The sequence below is a fragment of the Apium graveolens genome, chromosome 11, assembly GCF_009905375.1.
Source record: "Apium graveolens cultivar Ventura chromosome 11, ASM990537v1, whole genome shotgun sequence".
Classification (NCBI taxonomy): domain Eukaryota; kingdom Viridiplantae; phylum Streptophyta; class Magnoliopsida; order Apiales; family Apiaceae; genus Apium; species Apium graveolens.
The window spans coordinates 203863890-203881651 of NC_133657.1; the positions used below are offsets into that span (position 1 = coordinate 203863890).

The following is a 17762-nucleotide window of genomic DNA, read 5'->3' on the forward strand; positions in this document are numbered from 1 at the left end:
ACAACAACCTTAGTTGGTAACCGATTCAGCACATAAATTAAGTGTCTTACTGTTTCTGCCCAGAACTTGTGTGGCATGTTTTTCTCATTTAGGAAGCTTTTTGCCATTGCTACAACCGTCCTATTTCTCCTCTCAACCACGCCATTTTGTTGTTGAGTGTACGGCGCTGTATAATGTTGTTGAATTACAGCATTCTCACAATATTCAGTAAATTCACTCGAACAGAACTCCCCCCTCGGTCTGTTCTGAACACATTGATCCTTCATTCAGGTCGATCTTCCACCAACGCTCTGAATTTCTTAAAGTACTCGAATGCCTCATCTTTTGTACTTAAAAAATACACCCACATTAGTCTACTATAATCGTCTACCAACAAAAAAAAGTACCTCTTTCCACCAGGTGTTGAAGGAGATATAGGACCACAGATGTCTCCGTTCACAAGGTCCAGAATTTTCGAGGCATTAAAAGAAGTTCATTGAGGAAATGATGACCTTACTTGCTTTGACATTAAACACCCTCTGCAGATTTCGTTTGGTTGAACAAATTTCGGTAAGCCTCGAGCCATCTCTTTGTTAGACATAAGGTTCATAGCTTGGAAGTTCACATGTCCGAGCCTACAATGCCACAACCAAGAGTCCTCTTCTGCCTTTGACATCAGACATACAGGCTTGCTTCTTTCAATGATTAATTTGTACAATCAGTTTCTTGAACGTTTAACTTTTATCAATAATCTTCCATCTTTGTCGTTGACCCACATCAAATCTCCATGAAGTACCAGTTTGCAACCTTCTTCTACTAGTTGACCCAAACTAATAATATTGTTGCAAAGAGATGGAATAAAATATACCTCACTCAACACGTGTTCCTCACCAGTTTGACAACTCAAGACCACTGAACCTTTTCCCTTTATTATGACAGTAGATCCATCATCAAATCTAACAAGAACATTTTCTCTTATTTTCATCACACTCCGTTAAAAGCAAGGCGGGTTCATCATCTTCAATTTGAGTCAAATTTGCCTCTTATCTTTATTCCTTCTCTTATTTTGGTTTACGATATTCAGAAGCATAATGTCCCAAGATACTGCAATTGAAGCATCTCACCTTGCTCTTGTCTCGATATCCTCGGTTTTCATCCTTATTTCTAGATTCAACATCCTGCTTACCTTTTTGATTTTATGACATTTTCTTCAGTCACTCCTCCCTAGTAAGCAACAGTTGTCCATTCCGAGCTTCCTTTTTTTACCACTCCTCCTCTGTCAATAACAGCTGACTGCTCGAGGTCTCCGTAGGCCCACGAATCCGTTCTTAATGTGCTTTGAGTCATCCCAAGATTTCTTCAACTTTCATTTCTTCAAGATTTTCAAATTGTTTTATCGAAGAGGCAATTTGAAGATACTTGGTTGGCACTGCCCTGAGAAGTTTCTTAACAACATATGATTCCTCCATTGTTTCACCCAAAACACGTATGTTTGTTACGATACCACACAAGCTCATATAGAAATCGTCAATATGCTCGGTTTCTTTCATGGTTAGAGACTCCAGTTCGTCTTTCAAAGTCTGCACCTTCGCCTTCTTCACTCTATCAACCCCTACATACATGATTTTTATGGCCTCCTAAGCCTCCTTTGATGACTTCTTCTCTGCTACGGACAGTAAAATATCTTCTGGAATACTCTGGTAAATGATTTCCAACGTCATTTTGTCTGTACGAACCTCAACCTGTGACTTCTTACCATCAGACTCAATTGCCTCCCACATGCCTTGTGCCTCCATATTAACTTTCATTTTTAATGACCATGTTGTATAGTTATTCTTTGACAGCATAGGATAATTGAGCCCTAGTGATCCCTACTTCGACTTTGACACGTCCATAGTTCCCAGTTTAGGCATATACTTTGGCATACACAACCAGGCTCTGATACCAGAATGTAAAGTTTCAGACCTGATATAAGCAATACACACACACCTGTTTACACTTTGAAACTGGAGAAAAGCAAACTCAAATATGTTATTATCACAGCTCTAAAAACTAATTACAGGAAATGGAAATATATGTAAAAGAACTAGCTAAAACTGATTCCTATAAATCAACAATGTTTACCCTTGAACACTTCTAAACTCCATATGACTCTCCTAAAGAAAATGAACCCACGTAAGACTCAGTCTCTTACTAAAATGTGGCTAACAAATGCCATTATTAACAAAATACTAAAACAGCTAAATAAACTAGTTAAGTTTAGATTAAACCCAACATCAGAGTTATCTGGCCAGATATAGGTTAAATTTTTTAGGAGGAACTTTAATGAACAAGCTGATAAAAATGCAAGAAAGGGTACCTTAGCAAGAGATTTATGGATTCAGTGGGAAGTTACTTGATGGGTTAAGATTATATTCGGCTTTGGTGGATTGGGCTGAAAAGATTATTGGGGATTGTCCTTAAAATAATTTTTTAGGATATTTTATGGTGGATCAATAGTTGGTCCATTTGAGTTTTTAGAGTTTCTTTTTTTACAAGTTTTTTTAAAAGAAATATGAAGCGGTAGTAATAGAAGTGGCGGGGTTTGAGTAGGAAGGGTAATTAGTCGGTGTATTGAGTAGGAAGGTAAATTACTTTACTTTAACCCTTGGTATTCTTAGACATCAAATAGAGACTCTTCAGTTAGGGATCCATCCTGGAAGAAGAGAATGTTAATGTCAATGCTCAATGGAAGATGCCTCTGATGGGGATGATTAAATGCAATGTGGCAGTTTTCTTCTCTAAGCAAACATTCCCCAATGGTAACCCTTCAGGCATAGAAGCGGTGTTTAAAAACAGTCTTGGTGTTATTCTGCATATGATTACGAGATCTTTGGGTTTTGAAAATCGAAGGAAAAATGAGTTTAAGGCATACATAGAAGCATTAAAAGAAGCATTTAATGAGGAGTATACTAAAATAATCTTGGAGATGTATGAAGTTGATTCCTTCATGGATTGGATGAATTCCTTGGTTGTTGGCAGGCCTCCCCAACATGAATTCATCTTCCAATAACTTAGTCAAAGGAAGGCAGATCATAATTTTTTGGCAGATGTACGCTTGACTAATCCAGAAGATAATATGCTTACTTCTTATTTGGCTGAGTACGGTGCTATTCATTGGAAGGATATGGTGATAATAGAAGAACCATTTGGAAGAGTGGAGGAATATGGCACTATGACATTGAGTCTTGGTCATTACGGGCAGAGATTTAGTGCAGTATATCAAAGAGATGTTGAACCCGCTGCTATGGCTGATGAAGTAGTTGATCCTTTTCTATAGTTGATCCTTTTTTAGGTGGGAATGAAAATGAATGCAAATGAGAATGTGGTTGAAGCTGCAAATCAGAATGAATTGGTGTTCCCTTTGGGTGCTGAGGGATTTGAAGCTAATGGTGATCAAGCTATGGCTGAGTTACATGAGGTCCGGTATGACAGCCTTTCAAGGTGCAGGGATGTGTTAAGGATTTGCATCTTGATTAATATTTTATTATGTTAATTTAAGTTTAAGTAGTAGTGATATGAAATGTTACGGTGAAGGAAAATTGTTTGAGGCCTACTTTTTCAAAATAGTTGATCTAAACTATAGTCCATGGTAAATTAATGTATTGAAAAATCCACGGGGAACTAATTTATGGTTTGTACAATTAGTTCTCTCAAGCGGCTTTGTGCGAATTTGACTTAATATATTTTCCTGCATTTCAAAAAAATTTACTCAAATGTAATTTAACAAAAGTAATTCACTAATTTCAAAATAGTTTGAAAAAATTTAATAAAATATATGAAGGTATAGAAATCATCAATGGACAAAGGAGCTATGTATATTCATTAACTCATAACATGTTAATTTACAACAAAGATATTTTTGTTTTTTTTCAAAAATTCAAAATAATAGTACAATGTAATTTAATAAAAATTAAAATATTTCAAGTTCCCAAAAATATGAATATTTATCCTAAAAGCAGCCTCACAAAAAAATATACAATATCTCTTGGAAGTGAGAAAGATGATTATTACTTCCACTTTCATTCACTTTAACACATAACTTCCCTACTTAAAAATATGTATCATCCTAGTAATCCTAGTAGAATGAATCACCTCGGTGGCAAATTCTTACACACGGGCACATTGTTGATACAAAGCTTTAGTCACTTATCAAGTCTGCATCAAATGCCTATATATTTTGAGACTTAGCTAAAGTATTTGGTGCCCCAGAAGACAGAAATACCTGCAAATAGAGTATAAATTCCTTAATTGATGAAAAAATTGTAACCCATCCCAATATTATTAAAAAAACTCAACTACAAAAGTGGATATAAAAATATTTATTACACTACTAGAAATAGTAGATACGACATCGGTGCTTAGACATCGGCATGTAATGCACCCGATATTAAAAGTCTATTTAACATCGGTTTATCAATAAGCGATGTTGAATAGAAATCCTGATATCGGTTTCCCATACCAACCGTTGTCTATGTTTGAAAATTAAAAAAAACAAATATATGCTTTAAACTTTAACATCGTCTAATTTTATTAACCATTGTCTACGGCCACTTTTAAAAAAAATATAAATTTACTTTTCTTTCTCCCCCTATTTCAGTACACTTCCCCCCTTAATTTTAACAAAAAATTTCTTATTCCCCCTTTTCCAAAATATCTCAAACTTCTTTCCCCTCTTTCTCTCCTCTGTCCGCGACCCTCATCTCTCTCACCGCCTCATCTCTCTCACTGTCTCTTTCACGTCTCTCTGAGCTCTCATCTCTCTTTCATCACGCATCTATCTCTCATCTCTCCCCTCTTTCTCTCATACATTAAAAATCTCACTCATCTCCTTCTCTCCTGTCCCATAAACCATAATTTAAGCCCCAATTCAAATTCAAGTTTTGGAGCTTCAAATTGAGCTTCAAACGAGTAACATATACTTAAGTACAAGCTTTGGAGCTTGAAAGGAGATTTGGAATTTCAAGGTTTTGGAGCATCTCTAGGTTCACAGATCTTTGGAGCTTGGAGCTTTTCTGGAGGTATATTCTCCTTTTTACATCTTTTCTTTTGTGGATGTATATAAGAAACGTCATGCTTGTTTTTTGGGGGGTTTTATGTTCTGTTTTTGGGGGTTTGGTGACAAATAAAAGAAATATTTTGCTTGGTTTTGGGGGGTTTTATGTTCTATTTTTTGGGGGTTTGGTGACAAATAAAAGAAATATCCTTTGCTTGGTTTTTGGAGGTTTTATGTTCTATTTTTTGGGGGTTTGGTGACAAATAAGAGAAAGAAGCATTGTTACTGGATGTGGTAATGCTGGGATTTTGGAGGTCGAAGAGATGATACGTAACCAGATTGTAAAAAGTTGGTCGTTTTTTTGTTGTCTTTTGAATTTCTTCAAAGATTGACATGTACCCTAAATATTGAAAACTAAACGATGCTAGGTCCATTCTCAGTGAAACTAAGGTGTGAAAGACAGTGTTACCGCTTACATGTGAGCGAATAAAGGGATGCTATTCTGAGATTTTAATTTAGATGTGAAGTGCCGGTGTAAGCCAGATAAAATCAGTTTCATCGGGCGTTTAACTGAATGTGCATCTGGAAGGCTTAACGAAGATATTGGATTTAAGAAGCATCCTAGTCAATCTTTGATTCAGTTAATGCTTTACTGAGTGACATTTCATAAATGTTTCAGGTGCTTTTGGGCCTGTTGAGTGTTTGGAATGTTTCATTCCTAGGGTATCCTGCAAGAGTAAGTGCAGTTATGAGTTTTCTGATTTATCTGTTTGAGTCGACACTTTCTGTTTTTTCTTGTAATAATTTTTACTCTGCATATAATCTCACTTCATAGTTTTATATTTGTAAAAGAAAATGATTGCACTTCAGTGTCATTATTTGTGTGGACAGATTCACAATTGGAGTCTCTTCTAAAAGTCAGTTATATTTTTTTCTTTAAAAAAAATATTAATATTGTTTGTCTCTAATTTTGATGCCTTAATTTTTTAGGCCATTTTACCTTACTCTCAAGCCCTGGAAAAATTTGCTCTGCATATTCAACAGGTGAGGCTACAACACCTTTCTTTGGTAAACTGTTTTCAAAGGCTTTATGATGTTCTTATACCCTATCCAATTTATTACCAATTTAGTTCAACATGGAGAGCAATGGGAAAGGTGTTTTTATTGATGGTGTTCCCCTTTCTTTTGAGGCTGGTGAAATTGATTTTGGCGAACCTGGACAAACGGTCAGCACAACTTTTACCGATTAATTCACCAGGTAATATATGTATAGTAATTTGTTTGACCTTATAAGCTATATGGTACATAATTGGGTTACTTGATTGTGTTACCTGTAAATACCAGTGATGCATTGTCTGCGTCCTCTCTACCGTTGTTAAGTGAGATTATGCAGACAAATAAGTTATGTAGATACTTGATTGTGTTACTTGTAAATACTAGTTGCTCAATGTTTGTGTCCTCTATACCATTATTATATGATTGACTTTCCACAATCTGGATCTCTTTGAGGCTTGGCACTAGACCTTTCTAGAAGAGATAAAACTTAGAAGTGTATCATTACTTGCTGTAATAGTGTTAAAGAATCTCATACAAATGTTTTAATGTTTTAAATAGAAATATAAGGTTATGTTTTGGGTTTTTAGTTAAATGTGTGCACTACCCATCTAAACAGGACCGTGTACTCACTAGTCACAGATTGAATGATAAACTAGAGTACATGCCACCAACCTCTTGAAGGGAGAGAACACCTAGTTAGTTTGAATTCATTTAGGGATGTGAGTGGGGGTACCCCAACCAGCACACTGCTTAAGGACCCAGCCTCGGGGCCATGGATGTTAGTATGTTATTATCACCTTAATCATTGTACCCTACCATCCAAAGCAATACGTTGAAGGGGATGTAATCTACCAATGAATCATGAGTGCATGGATTTAATGTATTGTAAAGTCAAGGTAGATTCAGAAAACTTTAAGATGGACAATGTACTTTGAGGCCATAGGCATGAATCTAAGGTTGTTTGTGTAAAGACAGTTGACTTTATCAAGCATACAACATCTTCATGAACGTCGAAACAAATTAGATCTGCTTATAGTCCCAGTGCTCCTCATACATGCAAATTTGATCAAATCTTTTACTGTTTCAGTCCTACCATCACAGTGACAAACAAGATTTTTGAACATTGTGGAAAATTAAATGAAAAAAGTATTGGTATGTCATCAACATTCAACAAACATGTGGATTAGGTGATGCTCTTGGTTACAGTTAAGGTCAGGGGGATTGTCGCCAACAATTTCAAAGACATAGACTTGAAAAGGTACCCTTATAAATACTTGGTCAAAACATTTGATTTGAACCAGTCTCCTACGTATAAAACCTTAGTAGTTGATTATCTCCTTGAGTTCTGCAACTGGTGTCTCAAACCCCATTATGATTCTCAGCCAGTAGTTATCTTTGCCTAAATCTGGGTGAACTTAGAATTCTGTTCTCAGGTTGGACATGTACTACATGCTCGTCCTGCATTGGAGCATCTGGGATGGTAACCAGTCTTTATAGTCAAACGGATCATTACTATATTGCCTCAGAATCCTCATATTTTCTTCTTCTGGATCAGTTATTTGGTTTAGTTCTCCGTTAAAAAATATAAATGGTCAAAGGCACTTAAACAAATTCATAGCAGACCTCTGGCCTTCTACTTCTTTTTAACATCTTTTCATAAATTTTCAAGGAGAAGAGGTGAAGGAAAACTTTTCTTACGAGATCATATTCTTTTCCATTGTGGAATTTTCATTTTTTTCTACATTTTTATTATTTTTTTTAATATTTTAACTTTTAATCCTTATGCCCCTACTACGCATCCTAGTTACTTGTGTATGAAGCCGATAGGATGCTTATCAGAAGCACCAAACCTACTCACTCACACTGTTTTTGCTTTTGCTCCTGATGCTTTAACCACCCAATGAACTAATTAAACATACATATGAACTTTTAGGAAATATATTTAGCTATAATCTCGTAATAAAATTTGGATGTGTTTCTACTTTTTAGCACATTAGTATGTTACTGAAGACTTTGTCGATTAACTTGTACTTGTGTAAATGTTCAAGTGGCCACGAACTCAGCAAAAGCACCGAAAATGCTAGTGAGGGTGGCCCGTGGTAAGTCTTTAGTTGACAACGAATCAATTGTAAAATGTCTATTAGATATTAGGTACCTAGGAATTATGTGTTGTTTACTTTTATTAGGTAGCTAAAAAATTATGTGTTGTTTGTGTGCTATGATATTAATTTATGATCCGTTATCACTGTTTCAGCGTGCAGGGTTGATTTACTACTCTTTGATTTGATCATGCAGAAGCTGCACTCTTCTTTAGTTTGTCGGAATTGGGTTGATTGGCTAAATTGGCTAAATTGGATGCAGAAGTTGGATCTAATATATATAAATACTCATACATAAATCAATATATTAATTAAAATAATTACTCCAAAAAATGACACATCAAATTTTTTATAAACATTGACATATGTTATTTATAATAAAAACTTCTATGACCAGCTAAGTGTTTCATTGTGCCTCCAGCTATCAAAAAAAACCAATGAGTCAAGATATTTTAAAATTACCTGGATTCCAAGATTTGCTTTGTTATGCTTTTATGGAGCATTATCTTCATTGTTTCATCATGTAAATATTTAATCAATAAATAAATTAACATAAAAAATGTAATAAAATTTAATACACTAAAATCAATATCATTTTTACATAATATTTTAGCAAATCTACTTAATTATAAACCACGTTAATTTTTGTCAATTTAATTACAGTGAAATCTTAATTCGTCATTTTTACTCTAAGGGAAATTTTCATCCTTTTCTATCACTACAAGATCTGGATCTGGATGTGTGAATCTGTTATAATTACTTTAAAAATTAAAAATTAAGAAACCAAACTAGTAAGGACATACCTTAAACCAATCACAAAAATTTTCAACTCAAAATAATCAATGGTCATAGAAACCATAGTGTTAATGAATTGATGATTTATGAGACTATCTTTTGATTTAGAGAAATTGAAATTGTTTTTCATGAATATATCAGATATATCTTTCATTTAAGAAAATTTGAGGAAAAATTGAAATATTTGATTGAGAGAACTGGCCGAGCCATTTTGTTTTTGGTGAGTAAAGGGATCTTAATAAATATTTGTATTAATACTCTAGATGAACATGTGATGTTTGGTTGAGAGAAGGGTGATGTTTGGTTGAGAGAAGGGAGGAGGCTGTTTTTGTTTGGGTGAGAAAAGGGATCTTGAAAATTATTTGTGTTTGTAACTCTGGATGTATGAACTTGTGATACAATGTCAGACTTATATAACCATAATTATCAAAATTAAACCTTCTAGAATTTTCTTCATGGTCTATTTAAAACAAGACCAACCAACCATAACTATTAAAAGTTAAACCTTCTCAAATTGTCTTGACTAATGGGTATTTAAAATAAGGACCAACCACATGGACCCAAATTGAACTTTTATAAGGTACATATTGGATATAAGATATAACATTAAAAGTTTAAATTCAACCTTCATTTGAAAGCGCCTTTTACCAAACTAACAAAATTGTTTTTAACTTTTACTTATTTACATTAAAATACGTGTTTGTACATGTTTTAACAAACCTTTTTGGTAATACATAGCATCAATGCTACTTATCTGTAAAAAAGATAATTAATTTATATTTACCTAATTTAAAAGTATATAATTAATAATTTTTGATAACTTGAAAAACTCTTATTTTAATAGATTTTGCATATATTTTATTATAGTATATGGTATATTTGAGTGTGTGTTAATGAGTTCTATATAATAATAATAATAATAATAATAATAATAATAATAATAATAATAATAATAATAATAATTAAACTAATAACAATAGAAGATATAATGAATATATAATGTAGGTATTTTCGGAGGTGTACTAAAGGGAAGATTTAGTATAATTGACATTTCTAGGTGTTTATAGAAAGAAATATGGTTAAATCAAAAGACAACAATACTTAATTAAAAAAAATAACTTTTGAAAAGGATGTAATAAAATTGTAAATTTAACTTGTCTTTTAATTAGGGAATGAGCCAGCTGTGGTTACTTGTTTTATATTTGATGATTTATTAATTAAAATGAAGGTCTCATGCAAAACCAGACTCTTTAGATATTTCTGATTTAATATAATATATACAGAGATGTCGATAGTAAATTTTAGTGGACAGATAATGCATAAAAAAATGTAGCATTTTAATCTTAGCAAGTAAATTTAAATTGAGGTAGGTAATTAAAAGAACTATGTGGTTCATGGTTATTGGATCCTAGGTAATCAGAATCCAATGCATCTCAGTTCGACTATAAGGAAGGTAATCAATAATATTGTAACGTGTGAAGTACCTCGATTTGGTGCCTTAAATGAGAACTTAAAACTCTACTTATTCGAAAAGGTTGATTAGGTGTATATGTTTTAGATCATTCTACTTTATTTGCCTTTTTGGCTTCTGACTTCTCGGATTCAGCCTGTTAATCTGCAGAACCATATTTTAATCCACACAACCAAATTTTGTATGAGGGTGCTGCAATTCTTGAGAACATTTAATTTGAGCATAAGAATTCTTTGTAGTTTTTAATCTCATATGTGAATTTGGCACAATTCACGATTAAAGGTTATGTTCCTCAAAATCAATGCACATATTGGTAGATCATTACTATAGCGGTGTTTGTAAAATCTACGCATAGAGTTTAACATTTTCGAGCAACAAGCACCAGTGTTCTATTGTCTGAATCGGAGCATGCTAAAAATTTTTAGTTGGCTACTCTTATAAAATGGTTGGGTCAAACGCCATTGGAGTACCAAATGATTTTACGTTATAGGCACTATACCATACATTGGTTATCGTAACTAGATTTCTAAAAATTATTTTTTAAATATTGTTATTTAGAGATGATTTCCTACATAATGAAATGGTTTTTATAAATAATCCAATTGACGTGAAAATATTTGAAGGGAGTTTAAAAATGTATGTGATTGTAATGAATTATATAAATGTTGCATTAAGTTAGAGATTTGGGTTCAAAATTCATGCGGCCTAGATGAAAAACTTTGGAGTGGGCTTGCTAAAAGTTTGAGCTGCTTTCTAAAATTGTTCCCGGCTATCAATAAGTTAAAAAAAATAAAACACTTAACAAAAAACTCACGAGCGGCTTCAGACGCATACTCATAGACTTACAAACAATCGTAAAAACACACAAACATTGTGCTCTTGATGGGAATATATTTTTCCCCAAATCTGTTATCTATAAATTTGTTCAATTATAGTTAAATCAGAGTTAATTATTCCTTAATTCACCTTTTTCTTGCTTTCTGCATATGTTTTCACTCAAATTGAGTCTTAATTTGCATGCTACGTTAATTAAAGTATATTTGAGATTATTTTGTTACATTTATATCTATGTATAATTAAGGTTTGATTCTTAAATCATTTTAATGTGTTAATCATTTGTTCTACCTAAGATTTACGTTTGATTGAAAACAAAATTTAAGGTTAGGGGCCCTGCAGCCACAATTTCTGTAAGGATCAGAAGGCACCATTTTTAATTATATATGCAAAATATAATGTATGATAAAATGTAAACTTTTTCCTTTCATAATACACCTATAGAATTATTATTGTAGCATGACAATTGCTTGTTTTAATAGAGATGTACCATCATTGAGAAAATAAAGTTGTATTTGGTTGGGGTGAATGGAATGGAATGGATATAATTAAAGGAATTAAATGGGAGTTGGAGGGAAGATTTGAAAAATAATAATTAAAAGGACAAAATTGTTATGATAAGAATTGTGAAGAAAATGAGATTAATAAGGAATGGAGCATTCTATCTCAAATTAGGGGTGTTTAATTATAATGTAGGTGGTTAGGAATGGAATGGGTGAAAAAATGAAAATTTTAGAAAATTTAATCATTTTCCACTTAAAATATCATTCCATTCCATTCCATTTCATTTACCCCAACCAAACACAATATAAGTGAGGATACACTGAGGTATTGGGATCTTAAAAAGGAGCTACTTTCTATTGGGAGGTACGAAGTTTTAGAAACACTGGTGAAAAATTGGCATAATTAAAAAATGGTTCACAACTTGTGTTTGATGTAGTTCACTTTAATCCTCAAATTTTATGAAAATAAGTGGAAATCAACTTTAACATAATTATTTATTAATTCAAAACGCTAAGATTCAGTTAAGTATATTGAATGATACTTGATTCAATTGTTTGTATAATGATAGTAGTTGTATAAGATTGCCTTGTGATTAAAGAAGTTACTGTGATAATGATTTTTAGATTCCTATATATTGAGGAAAACGTGATTATGATGTTAAATGGCATTCAAAAATTAGTTCCTCATACAGTTGTTGGAAGCTGCTTGGAGGAATTCCTATATATAAAAATCTCGCGAGATCTCATTTTGGATGACACGTAGGGTACAAAATTGCTTTTGTTCTTATCTTTTGTTTTTTATATGACGTATCTTGTTACTCTAAATGTGGCTCAAATTTGATTATTTTGAGTTAACTTATGCATTTTAGTAATGTTCAGGTTTATTCGATGTGTTGTGGAAATTGTGTTTCATAGTTGTTAATGGCTGCTAAACGGATGTTGATCTAGCTATAGTGAAGTTGAAATTTGGCTACTGGCATGTTCAGTTAATGTTGAATATTTTTCATCTTATATAAAAATGTATCTATTGATTTTCAATTTTAAATGTCTTGTTCCAAGTGTCTTTAGAAGTATATTGTGAAAAGCATGTCGTAGGCTAAGATATGGCTAATTTTTTTTAAAAATCCTGTAAATATGTGGTAGTTCAATGATAATAGAAGCATAAAGAATATTATATACGGCTGTTGTGCATCATCGATGTCTGTTCCAAAATGACATAAGAAACATTATGCATCTGACCAACACTTGATATGTCTGTCTCCAGCAGACATTTCAGATCTATTTGCGTTTGTTAAAAATAGACGCATATGCCTTAGAGCTGATACGACTCCTCCATACGCGTCTGATGAAACCAGAATCATATGTCCCTTATCAACAGATGCGTATATTCCTAAATCTGATTTAGAAGGAACAATATTTATTTATTTATTATTTCTGCAAACAAAAGCAAGAAGATTACCACTAGCACAGTTTAATCAAGACTTTCTAGGTATATTAAAAATGAATTTATACTTGTAATTACCTTATTACACATATACTTTACCATTTTTATTCTTTCTACACTACTTTTTCTTATTTATCTTTGTGACTTTTTTCATCTTTTACTTGAGCTATTTCTTTGACATTAAACCAATATTTACTCTCTTAGATTTGACCTGGTCAGAATTATCAGTAATTAAGGTTGACTTAACTCCGGATGAAGAACCCTTCTCATTTACAGATTTGAGTCGATTAGTATTTAATATTAAAAATTAAACACGAGTTAGCTTAGACCTCTCCTTTTTAACCGATCATCGATATTTATTGGTCTATGTTTCTCAATTTATATTTTCTTTCCTTTATCAACATTAGGCTTTTCTGAGTAACCTAATCCTGAATTCCAATAACCTTTTTCAATTAAACTCTGAGTTATTTCTCTGAGTTAGTCCAATGCTTAATGATTTCTCTTTCTATAGATAATTTTTTTTTAGATAAATATGCTTTCAGGTAATGTGTTATTATTTTCAGATGTGACATCTGGTAGAGCCTATAGTAAGTTGTTATTTTCAGCACCGGTAGGCTTGGGATACTTGGTCAGATGTCGGGTTCCCGTTATAATGTGTTATTATTTGATTTGAGTTGTAGCGGTTGTTGTAGTATTAGTAGTTAGGTAGAAGCTATCAGTAGATAAAGGGATATTTTTGGCTTTTCACTTATTTAACCCTATTTATGTTGTTATACTTTAATTTTATAACATGTTTTTTACCTCTAAATCTTTGAATTATCTATCTACATACTCTTATGTATTCATTATGGCTCTTTAAGATTCACAACTATTTATAAAGTATGTTTACCTGGTGTTCTTTCGTAATACCTTTGTGATACAATACCCTAAGATTGCATGTAGTAATAAGATTGAAGTTCAGAGGGGAGCTTTGAAGGAATGTTGGGAATCAGAGTAAGAAATTTCGGAAGTTTAAGTCAGGAAATGGGAATCAAAAGACCCATTTTCAAAGATCTGGTCAACCAGTGAGAGACAATATGCCTACAATTCAAGAGTGCAAGGTTTATGGGAAAAGACACCCACAAAATGCAACAAGCTCAATGTTACATTTTTCAAGTACAATAAAAAAGGCCATTTTTCATCCAAATGTATGAACGTCGCGAGAAAATCAGAGGTGACTTATTTTAAATACGAAAAAGTTGGGCACATGACGCGAAATTATAAAAAAATCCATTTAGAAGGCCAATGTTCTTCGAATTGTTGGACCACCGCCTTCATCAACACAACCAGCTCAACCAAGGGTCTGAAATTTTAATATGACAATGAAAGATATTTTCCAGGACGCGGATGTGGTAGCAGATACACTGACTATAAATACCATAGAGGCCAAAGTATTAATGGAAGTTTAGTTTCTTGGGCATGTAGTTAGTAGTAAAGGCATTAAAGTGGATCCCGCAAAGATTGAAGATGTGATGAATTGGGAAAGGTCTAAGACTCCAATAAAAGTAAGAAGCTTTCTAGGATTGGCTGGTTATTATCTAAGGTTGGTTCAAGAATTTTCTAAGATAGTTGTTCCATTGACTAAGTTGACAAGGAAAAATGAGAAATTTTTTGAGACAAATAAGTGCAAAGAAAGTTTTCCGGAATTAAAGAAAAGGATTGGCTAGTGGTCATTTTATCCGAAGAAAAGGGTGAGTTCGTAATCTATAGTGATGCTTTTTATAAAGTACTAGGTTGTATACTATTGCAACATGGTTAAGTGATAACATATGCTTCTAGTCAGTCAAAACCTCATGAGCAAAAGGTTCTACACATGATTTGGAACTGGCAGCGAATGTGTTTGCACTTAAGATTTGGAGACATTTTTTTTACGAAAAGAGGCGTGAGATTTATACGGATCATGAGAGTTTGAAGTATATTTTTACTCAAAAAAAATTGAATATGAGACAAAGGCGATGGTTGAAACTAATCAAAGATTATGATTGTACTATACCTTACCATCCTGGAAAGACGAATGTTGAAGCGGATGCATTGAGCCGCAAAGAAAGATTGAATATGTTAATCACGTCAGCAGAATTGGTTGTAGAATTTGATGTGGTATACGCGATGACATTTTAGTAAAAGAAATGAATGGATTATGCGAAAAGTGGATTTAACGATAATTTTTCAAAAAAGAAATGAATGGATTATGTAAAAGTATGTAAATACATGTTATTTGACCCTTACATATGCAAATTTGTGATTGCGGAATTTCTAGATATATTTACGATTTATTTTGGTGAAAATAATGTTATTTGATCTTTAAATATTTTTATAAAATTATGAGAGTAGGTGCAAATTGTGAAATATATTTTATTATCTCTGAAATGGTCCTAGAGACTTTTTAAAAATGACAGTAGGATTTATTTTGAGGTTTTGGTATTTTAAAGTGATTTTTCAAGAGTTATTTTGATTATTGGAAATTAACTTGCAAAATTTATAGAAATAATCCGTTCGCTCAGAAATTACTTTAAATACATTAGGAGAAAGAGCTAATTTTGTGATCTTCATTTTAAAAATAAGTTTTGGATTATTTAATCATTTTTCATGTTCCTGATATTTTATATTAACTCGTTATCGTTATAAGTTGTCCAAGTTGCAAAGAAAGAGTTCCTTTGCACGAGTAAGAAACCGATGTATTTTCACGGGCCGCCTTCGTTCCGTATATGAGTTCTTCCGAATTTCTCGTATCGTTTTTCGCGGATTAGCATCTCGAGGTGCTTTGATGGGCATAAAGAAAGCGTCTCGGTAGCCCAAAACAATCCTGTTTTTTTCCTCTCTTGTTTGCTTTTGGGCTGGGCCTTGACTTGGGGAGTCTATTTCTTTGATCCATTTGTGTACTTTATCTATTTTTTTATTTCGGCCATGGAAGGATTTCATCTCCCCGTCGGAGGCGGTGTCAGCATTTTGACAAGAAATGAAAAGAAAAAATTCAGGAAATGTTAATTTGGGAAATTACAAAATCACCCATGGACTTATAAAATCCGGGAACTCCTTCCTCCTTTCTTTTCTTTCTTCCCCGTACATTCTCGCGTCTCTCTCTCTCTCTTTTTCTCTCTCTCGATACTCTCTCCTTCCCTCTCGTTTCACTTCAGTTTCTCGATCTAAGATCGTGGTTCCGTTCCTTTTTGTCTCTGGATTCTTATTTGTGATTTCATGGATGAGTTGTATTGATTAAATTGCAAGCCCGTTGAACCCACTTCGAGTTTAAACTTGAATTTGGGGTTGTTTGCTTCTGTTTTTGATGAAACGAATTGGGGCAGTGCTTGTTCTTGTGAATTCAGTGATTTTCAAGGAGGAAACCCCGATTGGGGCAACACCAAAAATCGACGCCATCGGTGATGAACTCCGGTGACCCGGTGGTGGGCCACGATGTGTTACTGGGCCCTGAATATTTAATATAAATTTCATTTTTTTAAGTACATGTCAAGTCCTTAAATTTTCGGAAGATTTCGATTCGTGATTTTATGTTCCAGTTGAAAGGTTACTTGACTTGGTTTTCCCTCCATGAACAATACCCATGTTTTGTTAACACCCTGCTTCGAAATAGATTTTCTTTACGTACATTATTATTACCTATGCTTACCTTGATCACACTCTAGTTTGCATTTTTTTCCTCATAACTTTATTTACCCCATCTGAATTCCTGAAATGAAACTAACAATGATTTTCAACTTGAAGAGTCAGAATGATTTCAAAGGATGGTAAATGTTAAAATTGAATTAAGTTTTAGAAAAATGAATGTTTTCCCAATGTAAAGGTTTTCACTGCAATCCTAAAGATTGGATGCTACGTAAGAGGCAAGCGGGGCTAGTCCACTATTAAAGGACAATAGTGCCTTAGGTACCATATTAATCAGATCGAAGATTTTGATTTTTATGAAAAAGTAAAGTAATGATTTAATTTATGCTTTAAGCATTATTTCTATATCATGTTTTGATTTGAAGTTTGAAAATAAGTACGTATAAGCTTGTCCTCTGCAGTTGTTGAGATATCTAAATAATGGGAACTTATATGGGCCCTTGCTGTCTTGTGTAGAGAGGATTGGTGTCTCATATTTTGAAGAGCGTTCAAAATAGGATAGTGAAAAAACTATCTTACAATTTTCATTAGACTGAATGTCCTCAGTTGGTTTCTTGAGAATGTAATAGTTTAGATTTCAGATCATATGTTTTACTATTTTGGTTGACGTTCTTAGACAATAATTACATAATTAGTGATGTAAAACTTTACACAATTTGGTCTATAAACTTCTTACACATCACTTTCAATTATGAAAAGCTGATGTCAAAAAAGATAATGTACATCACTTTAAGGTAAAAAACGGATGTCAAAGAAATCCAGGTTTAAGTCTAAATGAAAAATAGAAATCACTTTGTTTAAGATAAAACTGATGTCAAGTAACATTATAAACATCACTTTTAACCAAACAAAACTCATGTCAAAAAACACAATGTACATCAGTTTC

General features: G+C 33.0%; 1 long non-coding RNA gene across 2 annotated transcripts; it reads left to right on the forward strand.

Moving 5' to 3' along the window:
• The first annotated feature begins 4800 nt into the window (after nt 1-4800).
• Nucleotides 4801-12538, forward strand: LOC141695207 (uncharacterized). 2 transcript variants are annotated; one of them, XR_012564374.1, is made up of 5 exons: nt 4801-5039; nt 5694-5750; nt 6005-6058; nt 6145-6272; nt 12465-12538. It is a non-coding gene; the product is annotated as an uncharacterized LOC141695207 (long non-coding RNA). The 2 variants fall into 2 exon arrangements; XR_012564373.1 differs by lacking the exon at nt 12465-12538 and adding an exon at nt 8325-8500.
• The last annotated feature ends 5224 nt before the right edge of the window (nt 12539-17762 follow it).